Source organism: Ursus arctos, unplaced genomic scaffold (genome assembly GCF_023065955.2).
Source record: "Ursus arctos isolate Adak ecotype North America unplaced genomic scaffold, UrsArc2.0 scaffold_19, whole genome shotgun sequence".
Taxonomy (NCBI): domain Eukaryota; kingdom Metazoa; phylum Chordata; class Mammalia; order Carnivora; family Ursidae; genus Ursus; species Ursus arctos.
Genome location: NW_026622863.1, coordinates 42,447,510 through 42,466,071, shown reverse-complemented (window position 1 = coordinate 42,466,071; position 18,562 = coordinate 42,447,510). Strand labels below are relative to the sequence as shown.

The window sequence follows — 18,562 nt, the reverse complement described above, 5'->3', positions numbered from 1 at the left end:
AACTAATGATGTACTATATGTTGCCTAATTGAATTTTATTTTTTTAAAGGTTTTATTTATTTATTTGACAGAGAGAGACAGCCAGCGAGAGAAGGAACACAAGCAGGGGGAGTGGGAGAGGAAGAAGCAGACTCCAACAGAGCAAGGAGCCCAATGCTGGGCTTGATCCCAGGATTCTGGGATCACGCCCTGAGCCAAAGGCAGACGCTTAACGACTGAGCCACCCAGGCACCCCACCTAATTGAATTTTAAATAAATAAATAAATAAAATGTTTAATTATGAGCTAGAGGAGGGAAGAGGCGGAGCTGGCTGTAAGAAACCCAATTCACATAATTAACTTCTCACTCTACATTTTTTTTCCTCCTAGACTTACCCCTGGAGAACAGGGGTTTGGGAAACTCTAACCTAGTACTTCTTTTGTCTCCTGGCTGTCCTTGCTGGATTTGGCAATTATGGATATTGATGACAGTGATCATGAATATGAGGCAATGACTCCTAAGGTAATGTTGGCATAACATACACATCAGGGTTCTAGGATGGTCCAAGGTATAAGAAGAAACTGCAGAGGCACCCAGGGACCAGTTATGCCATATTGTGTCATTAAGACACGGGGAAGATTGGAAAAAAGAATGAAGTAATTGCTGCAGAGTTGGTGGGGGACCAACCATATGGTTGTAGAAGAAAAAGAACAACTCTTATTGGGTAGAAAGCACTTTAGACCCTTTGAGGTCTGGGTAGAAGTAAGGATCCAGCGATCTCTCTCAGCTCTTATCCCTGCCTGGCATCTGGCCAAACTGCCACCAACACCTCAACTTAACTGTTGACCAACAAGTGATAAACCTTCCAACAACTACTGACTTCAGAAAGTAAGAGCCTCTGATTGAGATGACAGAACAAGACTATCATTTTGGACACTAACATGATTTTCTTTAACCTCTTCTCAGACTCTTTTCTTGTTTTTCAAACTATTGATGGTTCTAGCCTCTCTAAGATGAGTGGTAATGACGATTGTATTACCCTGGACTTCTTGCTGGCCAGTACAGGTGATACATGAACAATTTCTAACATTTCTTGCTACAGTTGATCAATGAGTAAGGAAAAACAGAGCAACCCATTTTCACCTTAGAAAGTAATGTGGCTCTCTAAGGTTCATCCTGATAGCAGTTGGGACATATTTAGCTGACTTGGCTCCAGATTGGAAGTTGTAGTTGTGGTCACTGTGTTGCTTAAGACAATGGAACATATTTGGTCCAAGCCCCTATCTGTAAAATTAATTAGAGGAGTCCCTGGGGTAGCCTGCAAACCTGAGAAAGTTCAGTTGGATACTGAAAGGTCAGAGGGTAGAGTTGTAGGGAATAGCCCCACCATGCCAACATGGCCACCTTGCATGTACCTATGCTGGCAAAGGCTTGAAATACAGCTTATTTGAGTCTTGGCAGAATATCTTCTGATTCTCTCCAAACACAAGAGAATGGGAGGCCATTAAGGAGCTGCTACAAGACCATCTCCCACTTGCCTCTCTCTGTCAGACCTTGGGAGACTCTTTTTTTTTTTTTAAAGATTTTATTTTATTTATTTGACAGAGAGACAGCCAGCGAGAGAGGGAACAGAAGCAGGGAGAGTGAGAGAGGAAGAAGCAGGCTCCCAGCAGAGGAGCCTGATGTGGGACTCGATCCCATAACGCCGGGATCACGCCCTGAGCTAAAGGCAGACGCTTAACGACTGCGCTACCCAGGTGCCCTGGGAGACTCTTTTTGTGATAGTTTCTCATCACCATCCAGGTTCTGGTTAAGTATGGGGCTTTCTGCCCAGCCTCCACTCCTCAGAATAGAGCTGAAACAAAACAAAAATTATTATAAAAATATTGAACTGCTTAGCTGTAGCCTAAGACTGACTCCTCCGCAATCAGGAATAACCCATTGCAGTCACCTGGCCCCTTTGGCTTAATCAAGCTGTTAGGTGGCCCGAGTTGTCATTTAGTGGATCTGGAGAGAAATCTACTTCCAAGTTCATTCTCGTTGGCAGATTTCAGTTCCTTGTGTTGCATGACTGAAGTCCCTATTTCCTTACTGGCTGTCAGCTGGAGACTATTCGCAGATATTTTCCAAATGGCTTCCACAGGCAATTCACATGTATGATTGCTTTCTTTCAGGCCAGCTAGAACACATCTCTCTGACTTCCTTTTTTTGCTAATAGTTAGAGAAAATACTGTTTTTAAAGGGCTCACGTTAGATTAGGTGAGGCCAATCCAAATGAACTACCTTAAGGCCTCTGATTAGTCACTTTAAATACAGTCACAAAATCTCTTTTGCCGTGTATTATAACATTATCCCAGGAGTAACAGCAAAGATTGTATATCATGGGGGCCTTCTTAGAATTCTACCTACTGCAGCTATGGTAATCAGAACAGTGTCGTATTTGTACAAGGATAAAACATAGACAAAGGGAATACAATAAAAAAATCAAAAGATAGTCGCTTTTTAGAAAAATTCCACATCAACTCAGTGGAGAAATGATAGTCTTTTCAGTAAATGGTGCTGGAATAATTAGACATCTGCAAGGGAAAAAAAGAGAATCTTTATCCTTACCTTACATAGTACACAAAATTAATGCAAGATTTTCTTTGACAAAATGCCTAATGTGAAATTTTCACTTAGCTGTAAAATTAAGATAATATAACTTTAAAAGAATACGTATGTTGAAAAACATCTTCATGTTGTTGGGAAAAGGAAAGATTTATTAAACAGGACCTAAGTATGTCCTTTTATGGAAAACCATAAAAGAAAAAGTAAGTAGGACTTCATTAAAATTAAGAAATATCATTCATCAAAAGACACAATGAAGAGAGTGAAAAGATAAACCACAGATTTGAAAAAGGTCTTTGTAATACATTATGGAATTGTATCATAAATATAAAAACTCTCCTACAAATCAATAAGGAAAAGGTGACAAACAACCCAATAAAAATGGTCAACAAGCTTGCACAGACACTTCACCAAAGAGTATATTTATTTTTTTTTAAGATTTTATTTATTTATTTGACAGAGATAGAGACAGCCAGCGAGAGAGGGAACACAAGCAGGGGGAGTGGGAGAAGAAGAAGCAGGCTCATGGCGGAGGAGCCTGATGTGGGACTCGAGCCCAGAACGCTGGGATCACGCCCTGAGCTGAAGGCAGACGCTTTAACCGCTGTGCCACCCAGGCGCCCCCCAAAGAGTATATTTAAATGATATAGGAAAGGATGCTAAAAGTCAGTACTTCTCAGAGAAATGCAAATTAAAACTGCAATTTAATCTACTACATACCTAGTAAAATAGTTAAAACTGAAAAGACAGGGCACCTGGGTGGTTCAGTCAGTTAAGTATCTGCCTCAGCTCAGGTCATGATCCCAGGGTCCTGGGATTGAGCCCGGTGTCAGGCTCCCTGCTCTGCGGGGAGTCTGCTTCTCCCTCTCCCTCTGCCCCTTCCCCCCAGTGTTGCTCTCTCTCTCTGAAAGAAGTAAATAAAATCTTCTTTTAAAAAAAGGAAAAATTAATAAAATTGAAAAGACAATATCAATTGTTGATGAGGATGTGAACCAAATAGAATTCTCCTACATTGCTAGTGGGAATGCAACATGATACAGCCACTTTGCAAAATTGGCAGCATGTGGAAGGCAAGATAATGTCCCCACAAAGATGTTTACAGCCTGGATGTAAAACAGGGTCCTCCAGTAAAACAGAACCAATAGGAGACTATATATATATATTCTGTCAACTTAGAATTTTATGCCCCAAAAATGTCTTCCAAAAATTAAGATAAAGTACTTATTTTGACAAAGAAAAGCTGAAATAATTGACTGGCAGGATACCTGAACTAAATAAATGCTAAAGGAAACTTTTTAAAAAAAGTTTATTTGGGGGTGCCTGGGTGGCTCCGTTGATTGAGTGACTGCCTTCAACTCAGGTCATGATCTTGGAGTCCCAGGATCAAGTCCCACATACGGCTCCCTGCTCAGCCAGGAATCTGCTTCTCCCTTTGACCCTCCCCACTCTCGTGCTCTCTCTCTCTCATTCTCTCTCTCTCAAATAAATAAAATATTTTCAAATAAATAAAGTAAAAAGTTTATTTATTTAAGCAATCTCTACACCCAATGTGGGGCTTGAACTTATGACCCCAAGATCAAGAGCCACATGCTCCACTAACTGAGCCAGCCATGTGGCCCAGAGAAAATTTTTGATGTAGAAGCAAAATTATACCAAATGGATCAACACTTTTGAAAAGAACCTTTAGGACTTTATTAAAGTATAGAAACAGTGTTCAACTTTTTTGGAATAACAATCATCAAGATTTATAATATATTTTATAATATACTCAGGATGTTTCACAAATATTCGTAATTGTTATTGGAAGTTTTGTCTTGCCCTTTAAATGCAAAATCAAAATTATGCAAGAATCATAGAATTGAAGGTCAAGCTTCCATGTTTAGATAAATTATGAGGAGCTCCTCAAAATTTGGGGAATTTTGCCTATAAAAAAGTTCAGGTACAGGGCACCTAGGTGGCTCAGTTGGTTAAGCATTGGCACCCTTGATTTTGGCTCAGGTCTTGATTTTGGCTCTTCCCATATCAGAGTCCTGAGAGGGAGCCCTACATCAGGCTCCCTGCTCAGTGGGGAGTCTGCTTCTTTTCTCTCTCTCTCTCCCTCTGCCCCTACCCCTGCTTATGTGTGCTCTCTATCTCTCTCTAAAATAAATAAATAAATAAATAAATAAATAAATAAATAAATAAATCTTTGGGGAAAAAAAAGATCGGGTACCAGATATGTCTCCTGAGGCAAGGGAAACAAAAGTAAAAATGAACTATTGGAACTTCATCAATCTAAAAAGCTTCTGCACAGAGAAGGAAACAATCAACAAAACTAAAAGGCAACCTATGGAATGGGAGAAGATATTTGCAAATGACATACCCAATAAAGGGTTAGTTTCCAACATATATAAAGAACTTAAACTCAACAGCCAAAAAACCCAAATTATCCAATTAAAAAAATGGGCAGAAGTCATGAATAGATTTTTCCAAAGAAAACATAGAGATGGACAAGAGACACATGAAAAGATGCTCAACATCACTCATCAGGGAAATACAAATCAAAACTCCAATGAGATACCACCTCATGCCTATCAGAATGACTAAAATCAACAACACAAGAAACAACAGGTGTTGGTGAGGATGTGGAGAAAGGGGAAACCTCTTACACTGTTGGTGGGAATACAGACTAGTGCAGCCACTCTCGAAAACAGCGTGGAGGTTCCTCAAAAAGATAAAAATAGGGGCACCTGGGTAGCTCAGTTGGTTAAGCATCTGCTTTGGCTCAGGTCATGATCTCAGGGTCCTGGGACAGAGCCCTGCATCGGGCTCCCTGATCAACAGAGTCTACTTCTCTTCTCCCTCTGCTCCTCCCCCTCCACTCATGCTCTCTCCCTCTCTCTCAAATAAATAAACAAAATCTTTTTTTAAAAAAAGTTAAAAGTAGGGGTGCCTGGGTGGCACAGCGGTTAAGCATCTGCCTTCGGCTCAGGGCGTGATCCTGGCGTTACGGGATCGAGCCCCACATCAGGCTCTTCCACTATGAGCCTGCTTCTTCCTCTCCCACTCCCCCTGCTTGTGCTCCCTCTCTCGCTGGCTGTCTCTATCTCTGTCGAATAAATAAATAAATAAATAAAATCTTTTTAAAAAAAAGTTAAAAACAGAACTACCCTATGATCTAGCACTTGCGCTGTAGGTATTTACCCAAAGAATATAAATTGAAGGGATACATGCTATAAACATGCTATGTTTATAGCAGCATTATCTAAATAGCCAAATTATGGAAAGAGCCCCATTGCCCATCGACTAATGAATGGATAAAGAAGAAATATAATGGAATTTTACTCAGGCATGAAAAAGAATAAAACCTTGATGTTTGCAATGATGTGGTTGGAGCTAGAGAGTAGTATGCTAAGTGAAATGTCAGAGAAAGACAAATACCATATGACTTCACTCATGTGGAATTTAAGAAACAAAACAAACAAGCATAGGGGAAAAGGAGAGAGGGAGGAAAACCAAGAAACAGACTCCCAACTATAGAGAATAAACTGCTGGTTACCAGAGGAGAAGTTGGTGGGGGGATGGGTTAAATAGGTGATGGGGATTAAGGAAGGCACTTGTGATGCGTACTGAGCAATGAATGTAAGTATTGAATCACTAAATTGTGCACCTGAAGCTAATCTTACACTGTATGTTAACTAACTGGAATTTAAATAAAAACTTAAAAAAAAAGATTGGGTGGTTCTTTTAGCTATGGGTAATTTATAGCTAAATTAATAACTACATAAATTAATAGCCCTACATCAGGCTCCCTGCTCAGGGAGCAGCAATAACTATATAAATTAATAGCCTTACATCAGGCTCCCTGCTCAGTGGGGAGTCTGCTTCTTTTCTCTCTCTCTCTCTCCCTCTGCCCCTACCCCTGCTTATGTGTGCTCTCTAACTCTCTCTAAAATAAATAAATAAATAAATAAATAAATCTTTGGGAAAAAAAAAGATTGGGTACCAGATATGTCTCCTGGGGCAAGGGAAACAAAAGTAAAAATAAACTATTGGAACTTCATCAATCTAAAAAGCTTCTGCACAGAGAAGGAAACAATCAACAAAACTAAAAGGCAACCTATGGAATGGGAGAAGATATTTGCAAATGACATACATATAAACACTCAGTGTTTATACTTCTCTTGACTGAGTTCTGGAGATTTGTTTTTGAAGAATATCATGCATTTTAGTGCTTCGAAATTATTAGCAAGAGGAGTATATATACATTACCCATAAAATCTGTAATTTGTAGTAACATCAATTTCTCAGTCATAATGCTTATTTTTTTTTTTGCCAAAATGGCTGCATTGTTAATCTTTTAGGAAACACCTTTTGTGGGGTGCCTGGGTGATGCAGACAGTTAAACATCCAACTCTTGGTTTCAGCTCAGCTCCTGATCTCAGGGTTGTGGGATCAAGCCCTGTATTGGAGTCTGTTTGGGATTCTTTCTCCCCTTCCTCTCCCTCTGCCCCACCCCTTCTTTCAAGAGCCTTTTAAAATACAATTATACACACACACACACTATACATATAATGTGTATATAGATAGATTGATATGAATATGAATATACATATTCAGTAGAAATATAATATTGCTTTCAATCTTATGTATTTCACTTCAAGTATGGCAAAATGGGGGTGACTAAGATAACTGTCATTGGTGTTTAATGAGGAGTAAATGAGTTACTAGTGCATAAATATAACTAGCCAATTGTTTACTAAATGTTAGTCAGTATGTTCTTCATCTATTTTATTCATGGAATGGTGTTTAACCATGGAATATAATTTACCTAATAAGAGACACTCCATATTGGGAAGAAAAAAAACCCCTTAAAACCAAAATAAAGATGTGAAGATGTAGTAAGCTCTTCCTACAGAACTCAATCTTTATGGTGATCATAACATTCATACCAGAGAGAAAGTGTATATAAAGATGTATGGGATGGTTGAGATCACAACTGTCACGGCATAATGAGAAGAGGTTTATCACAAAAAGTATAATCTAGAACACATTGTCTAACTGATAAGAGAACACATTGGGTAGCCAAAATACCTGAATACTGACTCGATTCTCATCTAAGTTACCCTTTTATTAAGGATGAAAACAACACAACTGCCAACAGTGGTAAATTTAGGGGAGAAACTAGGGAAAGGGAAATAGTCAAAGGGGAGTTTAGTTTATCTGTAATGTTTAAAATTTATAAGTATAAGACACACATAGATTATTTCAGAAATAAAAAATAAGAAAAGGAGACGAGTACACAAAATGCAAACAGGATGTTGAAAGGAGCATTGTTTATAAGGCAAAATTTATGGGACAAACCTTTTATCAATAGATTAGTAAAATAAGAGTATAGCCAACAAATAAAGAGTAACTCTATTCAAATAAGAATAATGATATAATATTTAATGACTTGGTAAACTGTTCATGATATATTCTACCATAGAAAAGGTAACTTATGAAATGGAGTTTCTTTCAAAAATTTCTGAAAGGATTTGCTTTGACAATATTGAGAGGGGGTATTTTTTTTAATTTTTTTTTTTAATTATGTTAGTCACCATACAGTACATCCCCGGTTTCTGATGTAAAGTTCGATGATTCATTAGTTGCATATAACACAAGTGCACCATGCAATAGGTTTTCGCCTTACTACCTGTCACCAGCCTATCCCATTCCCCCATCGCCCTCCCCTCTGAAGCCCTCAGTTTGTTTCTCAAGTCCATAGTCTCTCATGCTTCATTGCCCCTTCTGATTACCCCCCTTTCTTTATCCCTTTTTTTCCCTACCGATCTTCTTAGTTGTTATGTTCCGTAGATGAGAGAAATCATATGATAATTGTCTTTCTCTGCTTGACTTATTTCACTTAGCATTATCTCCTCCAGTGCCCTCCATGTTGCAGTAAATGTTGAGAACTCATTCTTTCTGATAACTGAGTAATATTCCATTGTATATATGGACCACAACTTCTTAATCCAGTCATCTGTTGAAGGGCACCTTGGTTCCTTCCACATTTAGCTATTGTGGACAATGCTGCTATGAACATTGGGCTGCATATGGCCCTTCTCTTCACTACGTCTGTATCTTTGGGGTAAATACCCAATAGTGCAATGGCTGGGTCATAGGGTAGCTCAATTTTTAACTTTTTAAGGGACCTCCACACTGTTTTCCAGAGTGGCTGTACCAACTTGCATTCCCACCAACAATGTAGGAGGGATCCCTTTCTCCACATCCTCTCCAACATTTATTGTTTCCTGCCTTGTTCATTTTTGCTATTCTAACTGGCATAAGGTGGTATCTTAGTGTGGTTTTGATTTGAATTTCCCTGATGGCTAATGATTTTGAACATTTTTTCATGTGTCTGTTAGCCATTTGTATGTGATCATTGGAAAAGTGTTTGTTCATATCTTCTGCCCATTTTATGATTTGTTTATCTGTGTCTCGCATATTGAGTTTGAGTAGTTCTTTGTAGATCTTGGATACCAGTCTTTTATCTGTAGCATCATTTGCAAATATCTTCTCCCATTCCGTCGTATGCCTCTTAGTTTTTTGGACTGTTTCCTTGGCTGTGCAGAAGCCTTTTATCTTGATGAAGTCACACAAGTTCATTTTATCTTTTGTTTCTCTTGCCTTTGGAGATGTGTCATGAAAAAGGTTGCTGTGGCTGATGTCGTAGAGGTTGCTGCCTATGCTCTCCTCTAGGATTTCGATGGATTCCTCTCTCACATCGAGGTCTTTCATCCATTTGGAGTGTATCTTTGTGTATGGTGTGAGAGAGTGGTCAAGTTTCATTCTTTTGCATGTAGCTGTCCAATTTTCCCAGCACCATTTATTGAAGAGACTGTCTCTTTTCCACCAGATGTTTTTTCCTGCTTTATCAAAGATTAGTTGCCCAAAGAGCCGAGGGTCCATTTCTGGGTTCTCTATTCTGTTCCATTGGTCAATGTGTCTGTTTTTGTGCCAGTACCATGCTGTCTTTGTGATCACAGCTTCGTAGTACAGCTTGAAATCCGGCATTGTGATGCCCCCAGCTTTGTTTTTCCTTTTCAACAGTTCCTTGGTGATTCGGGGCCTTTTCTGGTTCCATACAAATTTAAGGACTATTTGTTCCAGTTCTTTGAAAAATGTCCTCGGTATTTTGAGTGGGATAGCATTAAAAGTGTAGAATGCTCTGGGTAGCATGGACTCGTTAACTATGTGAATTCTTCCGATCCATGAGCATGGAATACTTTTCCATATTTTTGTGTCTTCCTCAATGTCTTTCAAGAGTGATTTATAGTGTCTAGAATATAGGTCCTTTACGTCTCTGGTTAATTCCAAGGTAACGTATAGTTTTTGGTGCTATTGTAAATGGCATGGATTCTGTACTTTCTCTTTCTTCAGTCTCATTGTTCGTGTATGGAAATGCAACAGATTTCTGAGCATTGATTTTGTATCCCGCCACATTACTGAATTGCTCTATAACTTCTAATAGTTCGGGCATGGATTCTTTTGGGTTTTCCATAGAGTATCATGTCATCTGCGAAGAGAGACATTTTGAGTTCTTCTTTGCCAATTTGGTTACCTTTTATCCCTTTTTGTTGTCTAATTGCTGTTGCAAGTACTTCTAGTACTATGTTGAATAATAGTGGCGAGAGTGGGCATCCTTGTCGTGTTCCTGATCTTAAGGGAAAGGCTTCCAGCTTTTCCCCATTGAGAATGATATTTGCTGTAGGCTTTTCATAGATGGTTTTTATGAGATTGAGGAATGTACCCTCTATTCCTACACTCTGAAGGGTTTTAATCAGGAAAGGATGCTGTATTTTGTCAAATGCTTTTTCGGCATCAATTGAGAGGATCATATGGTTCCTGAGTCTTTTCTTGTTGCTATGATGTATCATGCTGATCAATTTGCAAATGTTAAACCACGCTTGCATCCCAGTGATGAATCCCACCTGGTCATGATGGATAATCCTTTTAATGTACTGTTCAATTCCATTAGCCAGGATCTTGTTGAGGATTTTGGCGTCCATATTCATTAGGGAAATCGGTCAGTAATTCTCCTTTTTGATGGGGTCTTTGCCTGTTTTGGGGATAAAGGTAATATTGCCCTCATAGAATGAGTTTAGTAGCATTCCTTATGTTTCTATTTTTTGAAATAGCTTTAGGAGAATAGGTATTATTTCTTCTTTGAATGTTTGGTAGAATTCCCCAGGAAAACCGTCCAGGCCTGGACCTTTGTTTTTTGGAAGGTTGTTTATCACTGACTCAATCTCTTCATAGTTAATTGGGCTGTTTAAAATATCAATTTCCTCCTGTTTCAGTCTTGGTAGTTTATAGGTTTCCAGGAAGGCCTCCATCTCTTCCAGATTGCTTAATTTATTGGCATAAAGCTGTTGATAAAAGTTTCTAATAATCCTTCCAATTTCATTGGTGTTGGTCGTGACCTCTCCTTTTTCATTCATAATCTTATTAATTTGCGTCCTTTATTCTTTTGGATAAGTCTTCCCATAGGTCTGTCAATTTTATTTACTCTTTCAAAGAACCAGCTTCTACTTCTATTGATCTGCTCTATTGTACTCCTGGTTTCTAATTCATTGATTTCTGCTCTGATCCTTGTCAACTGCTTCCTTGTGTGTGGATTAGGCCTGTCCCTCTGTTGCTGTTCCAGCTTCTTGAGGTGAGAATATAAAAATTGTATTTTAGATTTTTCTATTCTTTTGAGTGGGGCTTGGATGGCTATGTATTTTCCCCTTAGGACTGCCTTTGCAGTATCCCATACGTTTTGGACCATTGTGTTTTCATTCTCGTTAGTCTCCATAAATTCTGTATTGATTTTTGATTTCCTGGTTTATCAAATCATTCCTGAGCAGGAAGGTTCTTAGTCTTAAAGTGTTTGAGTTTCTTCCAAATTTTTCCTTGTGGTTGAGTTCCAATTTCAAAGCGTTGTGGTCTGAGAATATGCAGGGAATAATTTCAGTCTTTTGGTATCGGTTGAGACCTGTTTTGTGACCCAGAACGTGGTCTATTCTTGAGAATGTTCCATAGGTATTAGAATAGAATGAGTATTCTTTGATTCTGGGGTGTAGTGTTCTATATATATATCTATGAGGTCCATCTCATCGAGTATGGCGTTCAAAGCTCTTGTTTCTTTGCTGGTTTTCTGCCCCAGTGCTCTGTCTATTGCTGATAGTGGAGTGTTAAGATCCCCTACTATTAACGTATTTTTGTCTATATGTCTCCTTATTCTCATTAAGAAATGGCTTGTGTATCTTGCTGCTCCCCTGTTGGTGGCATAGATATTTATAATTGTCATATCCACTTGTTGGATACATCCTTTAAGATTAATATAGTGCCCTCCTGTGTCTCTAACTATACTCTTTAGTTTAAAATCCACTCTATCTGATATGAGAATTGCTACCCGAGCTTACTTTTGAGGTCCATTGGCGTGAAAGATGGTATTCCATTCCTTTACTTTCAGTCTGAATATATCTTTAGGTTCAAAATGAGTCTCTTGTAGACAGCAAATGGATGGGTCATGTCTTTTTATCCAATCTGCAAGCCTATGGCGTTTATGGGAACATTTAGGCCATTTACATTGAGACTGATTATTGAGAGATATGATTTTAATGATGTCATCTTGCCAATAAAGTCTTTGTTTCTATAGATTGTGACTTTCTGTTCTGGGTCACCTGGACAGCCACTGAATACCATAACATGATTTCAGTGTCTCCATTGGCACGGCATTAGATAGTATTGGGGCCAGATAATGCTATGTGAATTGTCACAACTAGAGGAAGAAAGAATAGAGATATATGTAATACATAAGCAAGTAGAGGCCAAAGATATCACATAACATTGTATGAAGAAAACTTTCCCAGTCATTCAGCCAGAAAACTGGTGGGTGTGCAAAGTTATCGCACAGCTCATAATGTACAGACATAACAAATACATAAGAGCCCTGTCCAGAGAAGATAGCCAAAAAAAGAAAGTGGGCAGTGTGTCCCTTCCATGGCATACAGCGATGAAGGCATGCCCAAGAAGGGTCTTTTGGGTTTCAGGATCCATTTATACTCTTAAAAATTATTGAGAGTCCCAAAGAGCTTTTGCTTATGAGTTGTATCAATCAGTGTTTATATATTAGATATAAAACTGAAATTTGTTTACTAATTTGTTTTTAAATGACAATAATAAACTCATTATATATATAAAAAAAGGAAATGAATTATTTTTTTTTAAAAATTAAATGTCCCTACATTATATTTGGGCAAAATCATTAGGAAAACCTCTGCAAGAATAAGTAACATGGAGGGAAGGAGAGAAAAATGACATAGCACAGTATGGTCAAAAGGAAAGCCAGTTTAGGGGCGCCTGGGTGGCACAGCGGTTAGGCGTCTGCCTTCGGCTCAGGGCGTGATCCCGGCGTTGCGGGATCGAGCCCCACATCAGGCTCCTCTGCTATGAGCCTGCTTCTTCCTCTCCCACTCCCCCTGCTTGTGTTCCCTCTCTCACTGGCTGTCTCTATCTCTGTCAAATAAATAAATAAAATCTTTAAAAAAATAAAAAAAAGGAAAGCCAGTTTAATTTGTCATGTTCAAAATATGCACATGTTAAAAGGTATGCATAGATTATTTCAAAAACAATGAAAAGACAAGCAAATACAGTGTGCCAAGTATGATGCTAAACATGGCATTCCTTATAAATACAAGGTGGAGTCAATCACATTATTTGACCATAGATGTTTGGTAAAAAATTATGGTACAGTCATATATATTAACACTAATAATACACTTAATCACACGGAATGTCCCATGTGGCAATCTTGTTATTAAAAAGGCAATTTATGAGACAATTTGAATAATGTTATTACATTTGCTTTAAAAAATTTATAAAAGGATTTGTTCCAACAATTTGACAATAGTTACAGCCCCTTCAGGGAATGAAAGCTATCTTTGTTGGCTTCTTTGTAAAATTTAAAAATTTAGAGAAAATTATTACAAAATATCACATTTTTGAAATAAAATATTTTATATATAAAATAATTTGATCACTTTATCAATATTAAAGTATATATCTTGAAGTAATGATACATTATTTTTTAAAGATTTTATTTTTAAGTAATCTCTTCACCCAGCTTGGGGCTCAAACTCACAACCCCAAGATCAAGAGTTGCATGCTCCTCTGACAGCCAGTCAGGCACCCCTTAACGTAATGATATTTTAAATAAAATAGTAGAGATGCAAAGATATGCAGATAAAAATTTATTATAAAAAGATCAATTGAAGAGTTCCCAAATTGGATGTTCAGATATTAAAAGGTTGTCATTAAATTCAAGCTTATAACACTGAAAATATAAAATGTCACAAAAGTGTACATACATAGCATTAGTGAACAGTTGCTGAATAAGTTGTACTGGAATAAGAATTTTGGTGAGGACAAAATAAATTCAAAAATTTAATGTACAACTTATAATAATATACTATTTTAGCTATGTATAAACCAAACTACTTACAGCTATCTAAAAAATAAAGTGGATTCAAAGTATTTTAAAATATGAAAAAAGTAACAAAAAAGATTTTCACTTTTCTCCACTCATGATCAGAAAGTTTTTAAAATTTATAAAGGAATGAGCTATTGCTAGAGGCCTTCCAATATTCATTTTATTCTTATAGTAGTTAAACTGTGAAACACATAAGGCATTCTCATATTAATTATATTTCTATGTTTTCTTACCAATAAATTCTTAGGATTTCTCCTATTACATTTCTAGGGTCTCTCTTTCATGTCATGTTACCTGAAAGACATGCTTAAAGGTCTTACAAAGCTTCCTTTCATACTATTTTTTACCATTATGAGCTTTTTGATGGCGATTAAGATTTGAGCCTCTTGCAAAAGCCTTCCCACATTTCTTACACTCGTAGGGTTTCTCACCAGTATGAATTCTTTGATGCAGAATAAGGTCTGAAGAACGAAGAAAGGCTTTTCCACATTTGTTACAAGTATATGGTTTATTGCCAGTATGAATTCACTGATGCCGGGTCAGATATGTTGCACAAGTAAAAACTCTCCCACATTCATTACATTCCCAGGCTTTCTCACCAGTGAGAATTTTCTGATGTTGTATAAGTATTGAATCTCTACTCAAGATCTTTCCACATTCCTTACATTCATACAATTTCTCATCAGCATGAATTAACTTGTGTCGAGAAAGTTCTGATGAACGACGAAAGGCCCTTCCACATTCCTTACACTCATAGGGTTTCTCACCAGTATGAATTCTCTGGTGTTGAGTAAGGTCTGAAGACTGACGAAAGGCCTTCCCACATTCCTTACATAAATACGGTTTCTCACCTGAGTGAATTCTCTGATGTGCTGTAAGTATTGAGCCAGTACTAAAGGCCCTTCCACATTCCTTACATTTGTAGGGTTTCTCACCAGTATGAATCCTCTGATGACGAATAAAGGCTGAAACATTACTAAATGCCCTGACACAATACTTACATTTATAAGGTTTCTCACCAGTATGAATTCTTTGATGTTGAGTAAGGTATGAAGAATGACGAAAGGCTTTTCCACATTCTTTACATTCATTGGGTTTCTCACCTGTGTGAATCCTCTGATGTACTCTAAATATTGAACTAGTACTAAAAGCCTTTCCACATTCATTACACTCATAGGGTTTTTCACCAGTATGAATCCTTTGATGACGAATAAGGGCTGTACCATTACTAAATTCTCTAACACACTCCTTACATTTAAAGGACTTCTCACTTGTATGAATGCTATGATGTAGAAAAAACTGTGAGGCATTAGTAAAGGCCTTCTCACTTTCCTTAAATTCATTAGATTTCTCCCTAGTAAAAATTATCTGATGTTGCATAAAGTATGAGTCACTGTTCAAAGACCTCCTACATTCCTCACAATCATAGGGTCTCATACCAATATGCACTGAATGATATGAACTAAGTTTTGAAGTTCTACTAAGGGCCTTCCCATATTCCTTATAGTCACAGAATTTCTTGCCAGTATGACCTTCTTGATGTGTAGTAAGTTTTGAGTCCTGTCCATAGGCATTTTTATATTTTTGGCATTCATAAGATTTCTCTTTGGTATTAAATGTTTGATGCAGAGGCAGAGATGTATGCTGAATGAAAGGGGATATGTCTTCATAGGTACATGAGATTTGGCTAAAATGTCTTTCCTGAGATCCCTGTTTAAGTCCATGCTTTGTAAATCCTTCCATTATAACCCATTGGGATGAATCTATTTTATAGTTATCCTTTTTCAGAGATAATTTCTTGTTCTCCCACCTAGATATATATTCTGAAAGAAAACACAAATAAAAACATTCACTTTTTTGGGAGGGTGAAGGCACAAAACTTAGAAAAGGCAGAATTACATTGACATTAATGTTTATAATGTAAATAGGATTTATAGTTCTTATATGGTGATGCAATTTGAGAGATGAAGTATAGAAATAGAAAAGTGATATAGGAAAGGCATGGGGGAAGGGATCAGAAAAATATGAAGTCAACGATTCTTAAATTCTGGAATAAATTCAAAGTATACTTTGGCAAAAACCCAAAAGTCTGATAACCTAGTCTGTTTGAATGCTATAGGTATGTAATCTCTCTCACACATTTAGTGTAGCAAATAAAAATGATATAACTACCATATGGGGATATTTATCAGTTTCTAGAAAAATTACACAAGTATTTATCCCTTGACCAAGCAATCCCAATTCTAGGAACCCAAACATATACTTTCTGGAATCTGAAGAGATTTATGCAGGTTACCCACTACAGAACTATTTGTAAGAGCAAATGACTATAATGAATCCAAATAGCCACCAACTTACTATTACCTGCACTCAGTATAGTATATGAACACAGTAGAGTTCTACATAACTGTATAAAGAACTGAGAAGTGTCTATATATTCCTAGGAATGATTTTCATGACTTTTTTAAGTAAAAGAACAAGGTGGAGTAAACTGTATAGTATATGCTGCTATCATTTATATAAGAAAGGGGATATATGAAGATATATACATAGGTGCTCACATTAAAACAAAGATAGGATAAATCATGAAGTTTATGAAAGATATACTATGATGGAGGGAATGAAAACAATGGGGATGGGGTAAATTCAAATATACCACAAATATGTAAATGAAATTGATATTAGGTGAGGAATATGGGAACTCTCTATACTATTTTTGTAACTTTTTTGGTAAATATAGAATTATTTAAAAATTTAAACATTTTTTGAAAAGAGAAAGAAAAAGTCATGCCCATAAAAATCATGAAAAAAGATGAAAACACATAGTAGTGTTATTTCTTTTGAACACTTCCTGACAAGTGTAGCCACAGTGATAAGACTAGAAAGGAGAATCAAAGTTACAAGCATAGGAAAGCAAGGAACAAAACTGAAAAAAAATTACAAATTTTTTGACTGCCTTCATGGAAACTCTACTATTGGAATTATTAATTCCAATAATTAATGAGTGATGGCAAAAATCAACATATAACACCAAGAAAGATAAGTCAATTTTATATATCTTGACTTTGCCTCCTGATATGATGAAGTACACAACTCTAAGGGTGCCTGGGTGGCACAGTCGGTTAAGTATCTGACTCTTGGTTTTGGCTTAGGTTGTTATCTCAGGATCCTGAGATAAGCCTCCCATTGGGCTATGCGCTCTGTGCAGAGACTGCTTGAGATTCTCTCTTCCTCTCCCTCTGTCCCTCCCACTTGTACTCTCTCTCTCAAAAATAAACTTTTTTTTTTAAAAAAAAGTGCACAACCCTAATTAAATATCAGAGCAGACAAAATTGCTTAATGTGAATCTAATCACAGGGTTACAATTAGATAAATCCTGAATGTAAAACATTACAGGACAATTTGACTTTCACTATTAAAAATATTCTTATTTTGAAAAACAACAAAAAATAGGCAAAATATTATTCTTGATTCCAAGACTAAAACAATACAGAATAATTTATTTTTTAAAAGGTACAAATTTGGGGTACCTGGGTGGCTCAGTTGGTTAAGCATCTGCCCTTGGTTCCGGTCATGAGGGTTCTGGGATTGAGCCCCATGTCAGGCTCCCGGCTCAGTGGACAGCCTGCTTCTCCCTCTCCTCCCCACTTGTGCTCTTTCTCGCTATCTCTGTTGCTATCTCTACCTCTCTCTCTCAAATAAATAAATAAAATCTTTTTTTTTTTAAAAAAAGGTACACATTCCTGAAGATGATGTAATAAAACTGAACATACGCATTATACACATTGCTGGAAAAAGCTTTTAAAATTGTCTTTAAAAAAATCAATCATAAAAAAATGGGAAAATTTTATTTACAAAAGAATGTATAGAAAAAAGGAAGTTTCAATTAGAAATTGAAATTGGAAGAATCTGGAAGACAACCTCATTATGTAAGTGTATCTACATTATAATATTGATATAATATATCTAAAAGCTTATTAAGAAAGGAAGGCATATGATATAGTGTTTGAGAAAATTCATGATGCATTTATACACATCTAATGTGTATAGGTATACATAAATACATGTAATACGTGTGCTATAGTTAGCTATTATAGGATGTAAGAACTCATTTTAAAAATTGATTTTAAAAAGTTAACTTCTATCTGTTCATCTGCATTTCAGATGAAATCATGTCCACTATTATCTACTCCCCCTGATTTGACATGGAGAGGCAAAATAGCTTATGAGCTAAGAGATGTGCAGCTTGGGTTTAAACCTTATCTCCAACACTTACTAGTTGTTGACCTTGGACAAGTTACTTCAAGTCTTTCTGTCTCAGTTTCCTCTTCTGTAAATAGGAAAAAATAGTATTTTTGAAAAATAAAAATCTAATCATGTCATAGCTCTGCTTAAAATCTACTTATTTCCATTTCACTCAGAAAAAGTTCAACCACAGTTCACAAGTTCATCATAAAATGACTCTTTCCAGCACACACT

General features: G+C 36.9%; 1 pseudogene; it reads right to left on the bottom strand.

The window, feature by feature from the left end:
* The window catches only part of LOC130541841 (zinc finger protein 850-like), a 93,752-nt pseudogene that overhangs the window by 27,181 nt on the left and 48,009 nt on the right, over positions 1–18,562 (bottom strand).